This window comes from Puma concolor, chromosome A1 (assembly GCF_028749965.1).
Source record: "Puma concolor isolate L17-30 chromosome A1, mPumCon1.1.hap2, whole genome shotgun sequence".
Lineage (NCBI taxonomy): Eukaryota > Metazoa > Chordata > Mammalia > Carnivora > Felidae > Puma > Puma concolor.
The window spans coordinates 224,476,925-224,494,211 of record NC_141667.1 but is presented as its reverse complement, the minus strand read 5'-3'; the positions used below and the strand labels follow the sequence as shown (position 1 = coordinate 224,494,211).

The 17,287-nt window shown below is 39.9% G+C and overlaps 1 protein-coding gene and 1 long non-coding RNA gene across 3 annotated transcripts in view; both read right to left on the bottom strand.

Annotated features, from left to right (window-relative positions):
* Positions 1 to 17,287, bottom strand: part of LHFPL6 (LHFPL tetraspan subfamily member 6) — a 248,011-nt gene that overhangs the window by 92,928 nt on the left and 137,796 nt on the right. The window lies entirely within an intron of this gene.
* Positions 5,288 to 15,839, bottom strand: LOC147584811 (uncharacterized). Its single transcript, XR_015253548.1, has 2 exons — positions 10,299 to 15,839; positions 5,288 to 9,107 (listed from the first exon to the last, which is right to left on the bottom strand). It is a non-coding gene; the product is annotated as an uncharacterized LOC147584811 (long non-coding RNA).

The window sequence follows — 17,287 nt, the reverse complement described above, 5'->3', positions numbered from 1 at the left end:
TTAACTATGGAGAACAGAGTGATGGTTACCAGAGGGGAGGGGGTGGGGGATGGGTTACATAGGTGATGGGGACTTAAGGGGGGCACTTGTTGTGATGAGCACTGGGTGTTGTATGGAAGTGATGAATCACTAAATTGTGTATGTTACTGTATGTTACACTGTATGTTAACTAACTGGAATTTAAATAAAGCCTTAAAAAAACCCCAAATTATGTCGATCATATAATTTCTTGAGCCAGTCTGAATTTCAGCATTCCACTGCACACTTAAAAATAGCTGTAAAATATAGCTACAGCCCAAACAATGGTAAAGGGGGCAAGCAGAACGACTTACATGTTGGGCCCACTTAGCCACACGATGGCCCAATGGTTAGGCCCCTAGAGCCCAACAGGACTGGGGTAAAATCCACAGTTTCAAATCCCTACATATGTTTTCTAACCTCTCTACACTTCAGTTTCCTCATCCAAAAAGTGAATAGCTTCACAGAGCTATTACAATATAAATTGCTAGCCCCTGTGTTTCTGCTATTAGTATTCTTGTCATTGGTGTAATTCTAGGTGTTAACTCCCCATTTAGTCCTGATTTCCTTAGACATCATTACAGTGGGTAATTGTGGTTAACTTCTCTTCCAGTCCAACCTCATTAAATAATTCGTTTCACATTAGTCAGTTAACATACACAGAGACTGAAGGGGCGAAGTCTCATCATGGCTTCAAAGAGAAGGGACAGAGACCACATAAACCATAGGCTAACTGGCATGAGATATTTTAGAGAAAGCAACCTGGAGAGACAGTACGGTGATGTGGCACACCTTATGAAGGAGAGGTGACCATAAGGGGTGGAGGAGGAGGACAGGCTTGAGGACAGATTTTGCCAACTCCGCAGTTTCTCTCGGGTTGACTGAAATCAGAGCTTTGGGGAGGGGGGGACACTACATACTCTTGTTTCAAAAACAAAGGGCAGATACCTGAACCCTTTCTTTAATTTTATTTACACTCTCCAGTTACATCCCTTTCTGGTGCTTGATAGCTGCTTGATTAAACACACTGGTTATTAGGCTATCATTTAATCAGAAGTTTAAAAAGGCTGAAAAAAGGATCTGAGTCCATCATGCCACAGAAGCTTAAAATATGACTGAAATAGAAATTTGGTAGGTCTAGGGTAGTTCATTTTATGCCTTTTTTCCCCAGTTGAAACTTTTGATATGGGAGGAAAAACCTATCCCCTTCCTAATACATTGCTTAAATATTCTTGTTTATCAAATTTAGGTTTCTAGGCGGGGGGGGGGGGGGGGGCGGGCAGAGTAAGTATCAAATAGTCTTCCATGGTTGAGGAAGAGAACTGAGTCATTGAAGAAACATTGAAAGGCTTGAAAATTTCAATAAGTATACTGCTAAACTGTTTAAAACTACCCCCCCCCCCCCGCCAAATTCTTATTTCCTATTTGGAAACACATCTCTAAGCATTAAGAAATTCTGAGTAAATTCTACAATGTAAGAAGCTCTTAGACAAATTTTAATAACAACAACAAAAACACCAATGCTTCCACATGGAGAGAAATCTTCTGCAAAGATCTGTGGTCCCGTTAAAATATCATCATAACCCAAATTTCGGAAATGCTAAGGGTTGGAATGGGCACCAAGTGGCCACAAAGGCAAGGAATGCAGTTAAACCACAGAAGCCCTCGGCTGGGAATCCAGAGACAGAACCGATGTGGGATGTGGGGCTGATCAGTTGTTTGTGGCTTTGCCCAAGTGCCCTCAGTTTTTCGGTATGTGCGTAACACTGCAAGGGCTGGAATTAAAGACCTCAGAGGTGTCTTTGAGTTCTGGGATTCCATTTCCAATTTCTTTCCTTGCACTGAGAGTTTTTGCTGTGTCACCCTCCAGGACTTCTCTGCATTATTGGTACTATTGGCAACACTCTCCTTCTGAAAACTCCTTCCCTGGCTTTTATTGTGAGGGCAGCTCGGGGTCTCATCCCACAGACTCCTGTCCTCAATCATGGCTGGCCCTCATGGCTCTGTTCCTAAACGGCCACTCTCTCTCTGTCTCCTGTTTCAAAAAGCAGACCATTTCTTGTGTCTTCCACCAGTACCTCTACATCAGTAACTTCCAAATCTCTATCTCTAGGCCTAATGATGTCACATCATGTATCGAAAATGGGTTAGGGGACAGATTTGGGGAGTTAACGGTAATTGGAGATGTTCTTTGACACAGGGCTTTGTAAAGACCTGCTGAAAATAACTTTTCCCGTTTTGCCAATTAAAAACATAAGATGAGGGGCGCCTGGGTGGCTCAGTCGGTTGAGCGTTGGACTTTGACTCAGGTCACGTTCTCGTGGCTCATGGGTTTGAGCCCCGTGTCAGGCTCTGTGCTGACAACTCAGAGCCTGGTGCCTGCTTCAGATTCTGTGTCTCCCTCTGTTTCTGCCTCTCCCTCGCTCACACTCTGTCTCTCTCCGTCTCTCAATAAATAAACAAATAAATGTTAAAAAAATTTTTTTTTTAAAAAATGAGAGAGGTCAGATTATTCACCCACCCAGCTACTAAGTTGGACCTTACCAAAATTAACAGGACAGTGCCCAGGCCCAGGGCAGAGAAGATGTAAATAAACTTTTCTTAAAGCATTCTTTGGAATCCCTGCCAGCTGGGATATTAAAAGAGACAAATCATCTGAGTAAGTACTCAGGGGTTGGTGATTACATAGTACTTGTTTTCTATAATTTACGTGATAGGGCTTTCCAAAGAGTTATTCAATCACCTAGTAAGCACATATTTGGTACAGCCCGCATGTTTGCTGCAGAATAAAATGAATAAAAAATGTACAGTCAGAAGAACCTGGCCTCTTCAAATGGCAGTTCAGTGTCCTTCAAGAAAACGTGCTCCCTTAGAGGACATCAAAGTCTGTTTGAAAGACAAACAGCTTCTCCAAAATGGGTCTTCAAAGATGGCAAGGTACAGCGGGACAGATTTAAATTCAGGCTTTTTTTCTATGGTACTTTAAGTATAACAGATGGATCTTCATAATTAGCATCACATTTGCATTTTTCCCTCCACCAAAAAAAGAGCTAATAATCTTAGAAGGAGAATTAAAAAGCATCATTCCATCATATTTTATTGATCTTATTTATAATTTGCATGACGAGTCTTTTTTATGGTCCCTTTTACTTGCAACCCCGCTACCTAGAAGATGAACAAATTTACAAATGAGGAAATGTGTCCTCAGGAGCACAAACTTGAAAACGACTTTAGGACTAGAACTAACCGGAAAGCCCTGATAATGTAGAAGAAATGAGGAGATTCGGGTGCAGCTTTGAGCCCACCGATGTAATTCCCTCCAATAGAATAGGCCTTTTTATCTCTTATGTACATTTCTGTGAGACTTCCGTCCTCTCCTTGTGCTATATAACTCCCACCACGCAGAACCATTCAGTTTAAAAGTGCTATTAGATAAATTAAATCATCAAACAAATTGCCCTCACAGGCAAGTTCTCCTGGTCAATGGCTTGAGACAGCAGGTGCCCGAACCAGGGCAGGGCACAGGGCGCGGGCAGTGGAGCCCTTTGCAGCAGTGAGTACAAAGGAAGAGGTCCTGGGGCATCATGCATGGGAGAAAACATACCCCAAGGGAGCCAGGCCAGGGAAAACAAGGATTGTATTCCACCCTGTGTATTACAGTTGACATCTTGATAAGCTTCCCGACTTCCCTGTGAGGCTGATTTCATCCTTAGTTTGCAGATGGAGAAACTAAGACTCAGAGGAGTGAAACATCTCTCCCAAACATTCTCATAAAGTGACAAAGAATGGTTTTGATGTAGGCTCTGCCCAAAAGCAAACTTCCGATCGTGACTCCCGTGGCACTTTGACCTGCCAACTACATACAATCATTTGGCTCCAGTAATGGCTTTGCTTTGATTCATTTATACCCAATTCTCCATAATCAATAACATAACTTTGTAAGTCACCTGCGTAGGGATCAGGAGTGTAATCAATAGCCATGAAACAAGAGAAGATAAACTGGTCCACAGGGAAATTAAACCCTTGACCTTAAGCTCTTGAGGGCTGATTTCTAACCAAGTCACTTAATTAGCCACAGACTATTAAATGAACAAATTGAGATCCAAATCCTTTCAAACCACAAATCTAAGCTGACCCTTTCTAGGAGCACAGAGTTAACCTGCACTGTTTTGAGTGTGGTCCCATTTGTCACAATGCAGGCCCTCTGAGTGTCCCCAAACTATAAGCGAAACTCGTAATCTTATCTAGACATCCACTTGAAGTAATAATGCCTATGCTTTGCTACTTTTCTTTCTTTCTTTCTTTCTTTCTTTCTTTCTTTCTTTCTTTCTTTCTTTCTTTCTTTCTTTCCGTTGAAGATGTTATATCTAGCCTAGGAATCAGGGTCTTTAAAAGAACTGTAGTCAAAGTGCCAATTTTTCATTAGATTCATTAAATCCCACCTCAAAGGCAAAATCAGACCTCAAATTCTTGAGTTGGAGAGTATCCGTTCATTTTGTGTCCAAAATGGCAAGCAACAGCACCCTACCAAGAACTGCCGAGATCTGTAAGCCCAGAAAGCCCGACAAAGGACTCCCCTTCCCAAACCTGTTGCTCCTGGGCTTCGGGCCTCTTCAACGGCACACTGAGCAGGTTCTCCACACACGCTCAGTCCTCGCCACCCACTTCTCATCTGAACCAGTCACTTCAGGGGTGAGGTCTTGAAGGGCAGAGGAGGAAAAGAGAAGGAAGCCACTAGAGGGCGTGGCATCCTCCAGCAGGTACAGTGTGTGGGCCATTGCTCTTCTCCACTCTCCATAAACTCCCCATAATTTTGAAAGGGCTAGAAAGTGAGAAACAGAAAGGCTAAAGGGCAGGAAGGCAGACAGGAAGGGAAGGGAACTCCTTTGGGGTTGTTTTTCCATTCTTCCTCCCTCAGTTCAAATCCTTTCTATCTTTCTATCTTTCCTTTCTATCTTTCTATCTTCTTTCAATCTTCATTGTAATTCCTGGCATTACGCTCTTACCAAATGCCTCATCTCCTCCACAGTAGCAAGCCCAGGGCCATGGCAATCACACATTCAGATCTGTGGGCATCTCCTCAAGGCACAGATCTCAAAGCCACAGAGTTTCAGCCAAGACCAGATTTGTCGGTTGCATTTAATTTAGAAGTCTATCTTTTCATAGAAATAATGTTCTCCAAGGTGACTAAGTTTGATAGAATGGTTATTCCGGAGTGCATTCTGATTTAAATAGGCTTTTGTGTGCTGGATTTAGATCTTTTTTTAAAAATTTTCTTATTAATGTTTTTATTTATTTTTGAGACAGAGAGAGAGACACAGCATGAGCAGGGGAAGGGCAGAGAGAGAGAGGGAGACACAGAATCTGAAGCAGGCTCCAGGCTCTGAGCTGTCAGCACAGACCCTGACACGGGGCTCAAACTCACAGACTGTGAGATCATGACCTGAGCCGAAGTTGGACGCTCAACCGACTGAGCCGCCCAGGCACCCCTGGATTTAGATCTTAAACAGCATAATGTAACATTCTGAGTTCCAGTGTTTCTGCGGGGGAGCCTTGCCTATAATACATTGTGCACATTTATTCATCAAGTAGAAAAATGAGGAAGAGTGTGAAATTGAGAATGCACTTGGAAGAGGCAGGAACAATGTTAGCTAAAGAATCTGGTACATTGAATAGTTTCTGTAATGATAAAAAGTAAGACCAGGCGTTACATGCTCTAGAAATTCATCATTTCCTCCAATATCTCAACTTTCATTTTCTGTAAACAATGTACAACTTTATGTACAAAATTGCTATCATAATGTCTGATGGTTACTCTATGTTTAGACATGGGAAAGCCTTATTAATAGAAATCACATGGCTATAATTCTTTTTAATGGAATTTGGGGCTGTTTAAACCATCATTCATGAGAGGAACTCTAAATCCAGAAAGGTGATGAATTCTGATTTACTTATACTAATCTGACAAGATCCGTTGGAAATACTTAAACTGCCTGTAACAGAAATCATTTACTGGAAGGCTATCATAAATTCCTTAATGAGTTTATTTCAGGACGAAAAGGAAGAGTAATGCTCTGTTTTTTGAAGGGAAAACAACTAATAGGATTGGATTTGCAATGAGAAGAGCCTGAGGGGAAGTTGGCCAGTTGGAGCTGCAAAACCATGTGAGCAGGTGCATCAGGAGTCATCTGATCTGAGAGACCCTGATGCCAACATAGTCATACCTCCTAAAACTGCTTCAACCATGTAGGTGCAAAAAATGGAACCTTATTTCTGGTTTGCAGTTTCAGTAGAGCCAAAGAAGGTGCTACTTAGCTCACGGTTAGAGGGAGAAGCTTTTTAAAGGCATCTGACACATCTACTGCTCATTGAAACAGAAGTCCAAGTCAACTAGAAATTGAGCTGATGAGCAGTGATATTCCTTACTGTATTTCATGACAGTTGCACTTAAATAGGCACTAAGCGGGGCGCCTGGGTGGCTCTGTCGGTTGAGCCTCTAACTTTGGCTCAGTTCATGATCTCACAGTTCAGGGGTTCAAGCCCTGCATCAGGCTCTGGGCTGACAGCTAGGAGCCTGGAGCCTGCTTCAGCTTCTGTGTCTCCCTCTCTCTCTGCCTCTCCCCCACTCCCCCCCATCTCTCAAAAACAAACATTTAAAAAATTAAAAATAAATAAATAAATATGCACTAAGCACATAGATGTTTGAAATGTACTTTAATGTCAAACCCAAGAAAATAACACCTAATTCTAAATCAGCTAAGCTAATAAAGAAATTTTTACTTTTATAAAGGGCTACAAGGACTATAATTTTTCTACAATATTATTTACAAAAGTTGATGTCCAATTTTGCCATTTAAGAAATATCATGACTATGGGGCGCCTGGGTGGCTGGGTTGGTTAAGCACCGAGCGGCTCAGGTCATGATATTGCAGTTCATGGGTTCGAGTCCCGCATGGGGCTCTGTGCTGACAGTGTGGAGCCTGGAGCCTGCTTCTGATTCTGGGTCTCCCTCTTTCTCTGCCCCTCCTCCATTGTGCTCTGTCTGTCTCTTGACAATAAACATTGAAAAAATTTTTTTAATTAAAAATATCATGACTATGAAATATTTAACATTCACTTCAAGGTTTAGAATGAAAAACGAGCCTAAGTTTATGTTACACACTGCTCTACCTTGAATTTATATGGTGGAGCTTATTTTTAGGGACAAAATGTAAGAGGGATATATAGATAACGAGCCAAATATTCAAGTAGCTAAGCTTTTTATCCCTGTAGGCACTATGAAGCTGCACTGAAAAGTGAGGGAGACTCTGTCAACCTAGAGGTAATATAACTCTATCTGTGATTCAGTTGCTAAATCCACCCAAGGCTAATAGTGAAGGATTCAATGATTGCGAAGGGAAAAAATAAATAAGAAAGAATTCCAAATTAAGATGGAATAGTTTGGTAATTTCTACCAGCTCTGCATCAGATTTACCATCCCTGGTTTCTTACTCTGGAATCTCACTTATCCACAAATACCTATCTGGCAATGTCACCTATTTGAAACATAACAAAACTGGTGAGTTAAGTCACAAGATAGAAGCACCAGAACGCTCCGCTGTGCTTTGGAGGAGAGCTTTTTGTACCAACAACTTCAAAGATTATTTGCTTTTATACTTTACCTAAAATTATGACAGGCCTAGTGACCTATTTTCTAAATCCAAAGAATATTAGAAGCCATAAGTAAGTGGGGGTTAGGACTTGCAATGAGAACAGAGAGAAATAATGGCCACGACAGTAGAGAAAATAGAAAATATACTAAAACTGGCCAATAAAAAGCACAATATTCTGGAAGTTGAGCAAGATCTACCACAGCCCAGTAGGTCCTGCGGGCATCACAGTATTCCATACATGGCAGAATGGATAGTTGTTCTGATGTCTCATTCATTCAAGAAAGTTCATATTTTGTTTGGTTCGTCCATTTAACAAGTCATGAACGTGCTAAGTCACTTGAGGAAAGTATCCACTTAAAAGGCTTAAAACAGTATCTGCATGTATGTGCGTATGTGTGCAAGTGTGGACTGATGCGTAGGTACATCTCCCTATCTCTCCACCTATCTATTGAGAGAGATGCTTACATTCTTAAAAATTCAAACTGATTTTCATGAATTCAGTTTTCAATTCGTTACCTACCTCTTATATTTAGCAGTGTCTGGAATACATAAATAAAAAATAAGAAGAAAACAAATGTTCTTTATTAGTTATATATAAAGTCCTACATACTATGGTATTTTCTTTTCATGTATTATTTCTCATTCTCTAAATAGGAGAGAAAGGTAGGTCGTGTTATCTCTGTTTTCTCAATGAAAATCTAGTCTCAGAAAAGGTGGATAACTTGGCCTAAGTTTAGAGTCTTAGGACCAGAATCTGGAGGAAAACATAGGACTGACTTACTCCACAGTTCATGCTCTTATCACAACACTAATCTCTGTCCTGTTAGTACTCAGTGGGTAGTTTCTTAACTTGAACCATTAAATAGCGGGGTGTGATCTAGGAGAATGCCACTTCTATAGGTCAAAAGCAGTCAAATAGCAAGTTCATAAGGCTATAGCTAACAGGATACATTTCAAAGCATTATGGACCATTTTGTGACCTGTTACCTTCTCTATATTCTATTCTACTTAGGCCAGTTATATAAACAGATGAGATTGTAAGTATAAAGTAACTGGATAGTGGTGACCCTGCAATGAGAAGTATCATTGATATTCCAATGGAAACCATGGTGATGAAAACAAAGTTGATATTTGAAAGGTCATATATTTGGATACCCAATCAGCACAAATTTCAGCATGAAGAGTTTAATTTTCACTCACCTAGAACTTAGATAGTATTTGATTCCTATTACCCAGAAGATGGCTGGTTGTCGGCTTTAGGATCTCAGGAAGTTTCCACCAAAGCTGAACTGGAAGTTGTCAGGTTTTTCTTCCACTCATGAGTTCCATTTTGTTGTTTGTTTGTTTGTTTGTTTGTTTGTTTGTTTGTTTGTTTAGCATGAGGGTAGGGTAGTTATAAATAGTTTGCAGAGCCAATGGAAGAAATTATTAAGTTATCTGGTAAAAGAAAATACCTTTGGTTTATTCTGCAGCAACAAAGATATTGGGTAATTGGCAATGGAAAAAAAAATCAAATGCCATTATTATTTTACTGTAAGTAAATTTCTTTCTCAGCTTGGTGTATGCTTTTTGTTTTAAAAAAAGATCAAGATTTATAATAATTGATCATCTATTCTGCTAAATAACTGACCTGCATTCAATCTGTTACACAACTTAGCCAAAGAGAGAAGTGTTTGTAAGATTTCACTATACCAAATGCTTATACTATTTGTAGGCTATGAAATGAGCTTGTTTTGTACTGACGTATATGGTATTCAGAAGATTAAAGGAGTACATTTGAAAGTACATAAAGCGGTTTATAACCAAGCATGTTATTGTAATGGCAGTTTAATTTTTAACAGGTTCTATTAGCATGTGTCCTTACTGCTAATGTTCTCCTTCCAACACGTCTTCTAGAATTAAACAAAATAGGGGGCCATCTGGGTGGCTCAGTTGGTTGAGTGTCCAATTCTTGACGCTCATCGGCTCAGGTCGTGACTTCATGGTTCATGGGATCAAGCCCCATGTCTGGCTCTGTGCTGACCACACGGAGCCTTTTTAGGATAATCTCTCTTTCCTGCCTCTTTTTCTGCCCCTAACCTGCTTGTGCAAGCTCTGTCTCTCAAAATAAAATTAATAATTAAACAAAACAAAACAAAACAAAGAATAAAACCAAAAGGTTTTATTTTCTTGTTTGTTTGTTTTCAGCCTTATCAAATTATACCCTTCACTCATATTCTTAAGATCTGAGTATATTCAAACATTCCCGTTAAATTTGGGAGAAGAAATCCTATCTAAGAATAGTAATAGAACTACAGAAAGCAGAAGCATGAAACTATAGGGTGTGTGTGTGTGTGTGTGTGTGTGTATGTGGTATGTATTTCTCTCTTTTAAGAATAGATGGGCTTAAAAAATATTTTTGGATCAGGGCCATGAACCGAATGAACATTGACCTCATGGAGCCCCAGGCAGACTCCTGCATGTTAAAGGAACAAAAGCTTTTCCATAGAAAATTTGTTATGTACAGCTAGTTCATGTTAAAAAAAAAAAAAGGAGTATAAAACAGTGTAAAAGAGGTCAATTGAATTACACCAGCTGGTCCCACTCCCTACCAGGCTGCAGAGGGAAGTGAGGCAATCCACAGGATACCTGAGATTTAATCCAGACAAAGCTTCACCAAAAAAGAAAATCCATACAGTGAATTGCGCTTTAAAAAAAAAAAAAAAAAAAATCAGCCAGCCTAGATTATGGAGTCCTAATAGAAATTAACATTTTAATAATAATGTTCAATGTTTGCCCTTCAAGAGAAGCTCTTCCATAAGCCAGTCAGCCTGGGTTTTGACACAAATTGCTGAACTCAGAAATACCACCTTCAATTTAGAGCAGAGGAAGAGGCGACCGACCTGCATTTCAGTTACTGCAAAAGTAAAAACACAGTTGCCAATATTACAAGGATGTTTTGAAACCTAAGGTTGAGCAGTGAGGGAGACCCTCCTCTGTTTCTTCACAAACACCAGTGCTGTGACAATGGGGTGATAGAGGGACTTTTACAGGGCTTTGATGTGGCCCATTATGATCCCCAGACGCCAGGCGTCTCACACATTTCTTCCTGCCTCCGGAAGTCTCCCCTTTAGAGTTAACACGTTGAAGACTGTAATTGAAGCTAAAGGAAAAGCAGTAGGAACGGAGGCCAGTGTATAAATGTGGGAGACGTTAAACAGAGCCACCCATTGATTTTATTAATTGGAAAGGCAGTTCAATTATAATACAAGACATGCTGGTCCTTTTCTCTCTGTAACGCCCGCTCCTTGTTTACCTGGCCCTATTCTCTAACGTTCTGATCCATCGTCTGGCTCTGTCCATCTGTCCCAGTTTCCTGCGCACCCCCCAGAGAGTGTGACCTTATTGCTACCCAGCGGAAAGGCAATAAATGCATCCGCCAAGGACAGCCTGGGGAAAACTGAGATGCCGGCAACAAAGAAGTCTCCCTGGAATCCTGACCTTTCAAAAGCTTTTTATGGACACGTAGGATAAAGAGAAGCCTGCTGATTTCGTTCACCTACATACACTGTGCAGAGCAACGCACGAGGCCATTCTTTTTTTGGCTTTACCCTGGGAGTTGGGTCATTCTTCTACCTAAGAGAATACAATTCTCACTGAGGACCTCTACTTGAAGAACTACATTTAAGTGACAGCATTGTAGTTATGCCTTCAGGTCAGTCTTATTCAAATAAAATAAGTAACATATTGAATGTACAAGGGTGCAGTAAAAAGGCAGCATCAGGCTAATTAGGATAGAATAATTAAGCTACATATTATAAGCCTTGAAGTATATCATGATGTGCATTTAAATTCACGCAGTGCCTTTCCTCTAAAAATACAGAACCTATTATCTTGAAAAGCAAATAAAAACTTTTATGCAGCATGGTTTTTTTTATAGTGCAGAATTAAAAAAAGAAAATCTTAGGTTAATAATGTAACTTTCATTAGCATGTGGCATTGGCAAGGCAAGTATGATGATCCCTGTTAAAGAGTACAAACTGATGTACAAAGGACCTAAATAAAAAGTAAGCTGCACAATTGGAAACAGACTGTCTCTACTTCTGCCTGGTCACCAGCATCCCTGAGGTGGCCATGCACTCTCCCGTTCTCAAATTCAATTCCAGGGCTATGGGCTGGATGATATAGAGGCACCACTGTAAAGCCTTCACCGTGACTGGAGAGAGAACTCAACATGTGAGTCATGTGTGTGGTTATCTTTGAAGAGAAGAAGAATCTAACCTTCTTTTCAATAACACTTAACCATCAGCACCCAAGAGAACTGGGAAAAGGCCAAAGTCAAGGTCAGGGCCAGAGGTTTTTAGTGTCCTCATGTGTGTGCTTGGCTATATATTTCGGCTGACCTCTTTTACCTCATCCCCCAGGCAAATGCAATTGATTTTGGAATTATCAACTGCTTAGAAAAATCCAGCCCAGCTTCCATCCCTGTGGATAATTGGGAACTGATGTAAAATTAAGAATTCAAGGAATACTAGACCTCAAAATACCAGTATAACCTTCTACTCTGTCTCCGTTGTAAAATATTATACCTCTGTAGGACAGGTTAAGAACCCAGAATAACGTAACCAAGATTATCAAAACTTATAGTTAAGCTTTAAAACATAACCCAACATCATTTAGTCTTCTGGGTTGGCGACACTTATATTCTCTCTCTAACATGTATACTTAAGAGTTGCAATCAAGGGATGTCTGGCTAAGAGTTGGGTTCACTTTAAGGATACGACTGAAGTTCTTCTTTCTTTAATTCCATTTTAATACCACCCATTTAACATTACTACTTTAAATGGTTTTTTTTTTTTCAGTTTATTTGTTACTTATGTTTGTTTGTTTAGAATTCCAAGCAGGCTCCCCACTGTCAGCACAGAGCCTGGCACGGGGCTTGATCTCACGAACTATGAGATCATGACCTGAGCTGAGATCAAGAGTAGGACACTTAACCGACTGAGCCACCCAGGTGCCCCTAATAATAATACTTGAAAGAGCTGCTTTAAGTAAATAGAATGAATTTATCATTTTACATATTCATCACTTTTGGCTTCCTAGTGATACTGTGTAGAGAATGAAGATGACAATATTTTCATCCAAAAGGTCACAACGTTACCACTGCTGGCATTTTAACTCATTTGGAAAACTAAATGTTACCACTATATTATTATAGAATGCCCTTCACTTTTTTCTTCTCATTATTGTAGCTTCAGAGATTCTGTTAGTAAACATCAAGTGGTTTTCAGTTTTTTGATGACTAAATCATTAAATAAAATTCACCGAGGGGCGCCTTGGGTGGCTCAGTCGGTTAAGCATCTGACTCCCGCTCAGGTCATGATCTCCTGGTTCATGAGTTCAAGCCCCGCGTTGGACTCTGTGCTGACAGCTCAGAGCCTGGAGCCTACTTCGGATTCTGTGTCTCCTTCTCTCTCGGTCTCTCCCCCTCTTGTGCTCTGTCTCTCTCTCTCTCAAAAATAAATTAACATTAAACAATTTTTTTAATAAATCAATAAAATTCACTGAGCAGCCAGAGTACACAGAACTCTCTCCTTGTAGCTGCCACAGCCTGGTGAGAAACAGCAGCCCCGAACCCAACCTGGGTTCAGCACCGAAGAATACAGAAGGGAGAGAAGTTACAGTTTCCACAGCACCTCTGAAATAACTGGATATAAAGATATATCTGCTCTCACCAAAGAAGAAAAGGTGTGCCTTTGTTGTCACATACCATTGATATTTTCAACGTAAAGCTAATTAAATTATTTGGATAATAAACTCTATTTTCCATTTTATTAAAAATAATGGCCAAGAGTTTCATTAGTTCCAGAGAGAGTAGCCATGCTCAACATGGCAGCAATGACTCCAGAAGCCTAAGGAAGAGAAATGGTTTATGAGGACAATAATCTGATTTTATTTCACTAGGGAGCAAGGCTTTCGAGTCTCTTGTTGCTTCTCACAGTGTACGGTAATGTATTTATCAAATGTCATGAAGCGTTGACTTCATATGCTCCCCTCACCAATGGCAAATAAGATTAGCATGTGAGAGAGTAGAGAAAAAGAAGCTGCTTTTTCTAACCACATTAAACCCACACTACCAGTGCCGCTGTTGAAATAAACAAAACACATTTGAAAAATAACATAATCACAGAAATGTGATTAAATTTACGATGAGCCACACTGTGTGTGTACACGTGCATGCCTCTGAAATCCACCACAGTAGGGCAAAAACCATCATCCCCTACGCACTCTACAAAGGACACAGGTACATTCAAGGAGACTGTTGCTTCTTAAGAGTTTTGACTGCCAGAGGCTGCATGTGGTAAAAGCTGTAATGATGAGTCAGGATGGTAAAAAAGGAAATAAGAACAATCTACTAATGAGCAAGAGGAGAGCACAAGTTCTTGAGAGTAAAAGCCATTTCTAACACGTGTGGACTCACATCCAGACAAGTGTCAGTTTCTTAAATGTGTTTAGTAACCAACCACATCTTCCTGGGGATAACTCGTGATTGGCAGAAAACTGAACCGTTTCGGAGATATACTTATTCTTCCAAATTTCAGAGGACTGTTTAGAAAATGACCATGAGTCAAGAATTTGACTTGATTCCCAAATCTGCAAAACAAAAAAGTGATCTTAGATAACAAAACTACAAATTTTTACTCTGGGAAATTGGGAAAAATCAACAAATCAATGGGAACAAATTGGGAAATTTGGGGAAATTGGGAAATTTTCCCAAATTGGGAAAATCACCAGATCAATGTATTTCCCCTACATGACTGCTTTGACCTAAGAGTCTAGAACAAGTCCAAAGATGAAAAGGGTTGAGAGAGGTATGTGGATATCTACACTCAGTATATCATTCTCTTTGCGTTTATCTTTACATTTTGAAAACAAATATAGAAACAATGTCAGTCCTAACCAACTCCTTCAGAAACAGAGGAAGATGGAACACATCCCAACTCATTTTATAAGACTAATAATACCCTGATGCCTGGTCAGCCAAAGACATCACAAGAAAAGAGAACTAAAGACCAGCAGATCCAAAATAAAAAAAATTCTTAACAAAATATTACCAAATTGAATAAAGAATATATAATTAGTACAATATATCATGAGCAAGTGATGGCACCATCATGACCCAGAAATTTAAGGCAATAAATGGAATTCACTAAGGTAATTCAATGGGGGAAAAGAGACTTTTCAACAAATGATGCTAAATCAACTGGATATCTGTATGAAAAAAACAAAAACAAAAACAAAAACAAAAAAAACTTTGAGCCTCAACCTTATAAAACCATTAAAAAATTAAGTCTATATGGTTTATGGGGCTAAATATAGGAGCTACAAATTTTAGAAAAAACATAGTAAAAAATATTTGTGACACTGGGTTAGGTAAAGATTTCTTAAACAATGATTTCTTAAGCACTATACAAGTTAAAAGAAATTGCTAAAGAGGACTTCATCGAGGCTAAAAACTTTATCCAAAAGATACAGTTAAGAAAAAAAATACAAGCAATAGACTGAGAGAAAATATTTGCAAAATACATATCCAACAAATAGCTTGTATCCAAAATATATAAAGAACTCTTGGGGCACCTGGATGGCTCAGTTGGTTAAGTGTATGAGTCTTGATTTCTGTTCAGGTTATGATCTCACAGTTTGTGAGATCAAGCACTGCTTTGGGCTCCACACTGACAGCAAGGAACCGCTTAGGATTCTCTCTCTCCCTCGCTCTCTCTGCCTCTCCCCCGCTCTCTCTGCCTCTCCCCCGCTTGTGCTCGTGCACTCTCTCTCAAAATAAATGAGCATTAAAAAAAAGAACTCTAACAATTCAAGAAGGCAGACAAGCCAATTAAAAATAAGCGAATATTTGAACAAACAGTTCACAAAAGAAGGTATACAAATGGGCAATAGATACGTTAAAATGTGTTCAGTATCACTAGTCATTAGGGAAATATAAATTAAAACCACAATGAGCGGGGCGCCTGGGTGGCTCAGTCGGTTAAGCGTCCGACTTCGGCTCAGGTCATGATCTCACGGTCCGTGTGTTCGAGCCCCGCGTCGGGCTCTGTGCTGACAGCTCAGAGCCTGGAGCCTGTTTCAGATTCTGTGTCTCCTTCTCTCTCTCTGACCCTCCCCGGTTCATGCTCTGTCTCTGTCTCAAAAATAAATAAATGTTAAAAAAAAATTAAAAAAAAACCCACAATGAGTTGTGACTCCACACTAATTAGATTGGCTACAGTTAAAAGACTGACAGTAACAAGTGCCGGAGAGGGTGCGGAGTAAATGAAGCTCCCATACACTGCTGTTGAGAATGAAAAATGGTAAGGATAACTTTGGAAGACACTATCACAACATCTTACAAAATTAAAGACATACTTATCATACAACTCAGCAGGTCCATTCCTAGAAATTTATCCAAAAGAAACGACAGCTTAAATCTGTTCAAACACAACACCACAGTGACAGAAAGCAGATCTGTGATGGAGAGTGAAGGAAGAGGAGTTACAAAATGGCACAAGGAAGCTTCTTAGGATGAGGGGATCCTTCTGCCTCTTGATAGTGGGTGGTAGTTAAGGAACTGTACATGTTACACAAATTCCTCAAGTCATACCTTTAAAATGGGTCACTTTTACTGTAGGAAATACCTTAATAAATAAAATTAAAACTGTATAAATATTTCTCCTGATCTGCTGTCTCTTGGTAAAGAAAACGACACAGTCCCAAGGAAAACTACCCTGGAATAACATACCGAAGTTGAGATTTTGAGAAGAAAGTGATCAGAAATCCAGATCCTAAAATGTCAAGTCCAATCCAAGCAAACTACCTTCCAACGCCATGGAAGCATCCAGTAGCATTTTGTTTTCTGGAAAAGTGAGCCTCAGGGGGAAACAAAACAGTCCTAACAGCTGTTTACGGGTATGCTGAATTACATAATGGGAAAGAGCTCAGTCCTATTGCAGACAGTGACAGTCTGCCCTTAGCAAACCTTGGAGGAGAGAGAGTAAAAAGTGGGAGCGGGACTGGGAGGGGGGTGGGGATGGGGAAAGCGGGGATCAATGCCAACCAGAGACAGGAAACTGACGAAGAAACCAGTAGAAAAGTACCAGGGGAAAGGAGGTTAGGGGAAAGCCGAGGAAGAGCTGCAGGATAGATAGCAAAGGAAAAGCACAAGGAAAATAACAGATGTGAGAACGAATATGAAGGCAGTTGTGAAAGCAAGCAGAGTTGGAATCCAAGCAGAGCAAGTAAGGAGAGAAAAGAAGGACGTGGGAACTTCAAAAAGAAAGAAAAAAGGGGAAAAAAAATGAAGCTAAGGAGGGATGAGAAGTCCAAATTTGGATGAGAATGTAAGATGTGAGCCTGCCAGTGTATTATTTTGCCGCAAAATTAAAAATATTTTAAGGAAATACCAGAGAAATAACTTGAATTTCTTTCCAGATGTCCTCAACATATTTTCTTCCCTTCTATGAAATATAACCTTTCTGGGGCCTTTCAAAATCTTACTTGGCTCCCTTAAACCTAAATCACTCAGTTTGAGACATGGATTCTCTTCCAAGGACATTTCAATCTACGCATTATTTTCTTATAATTCT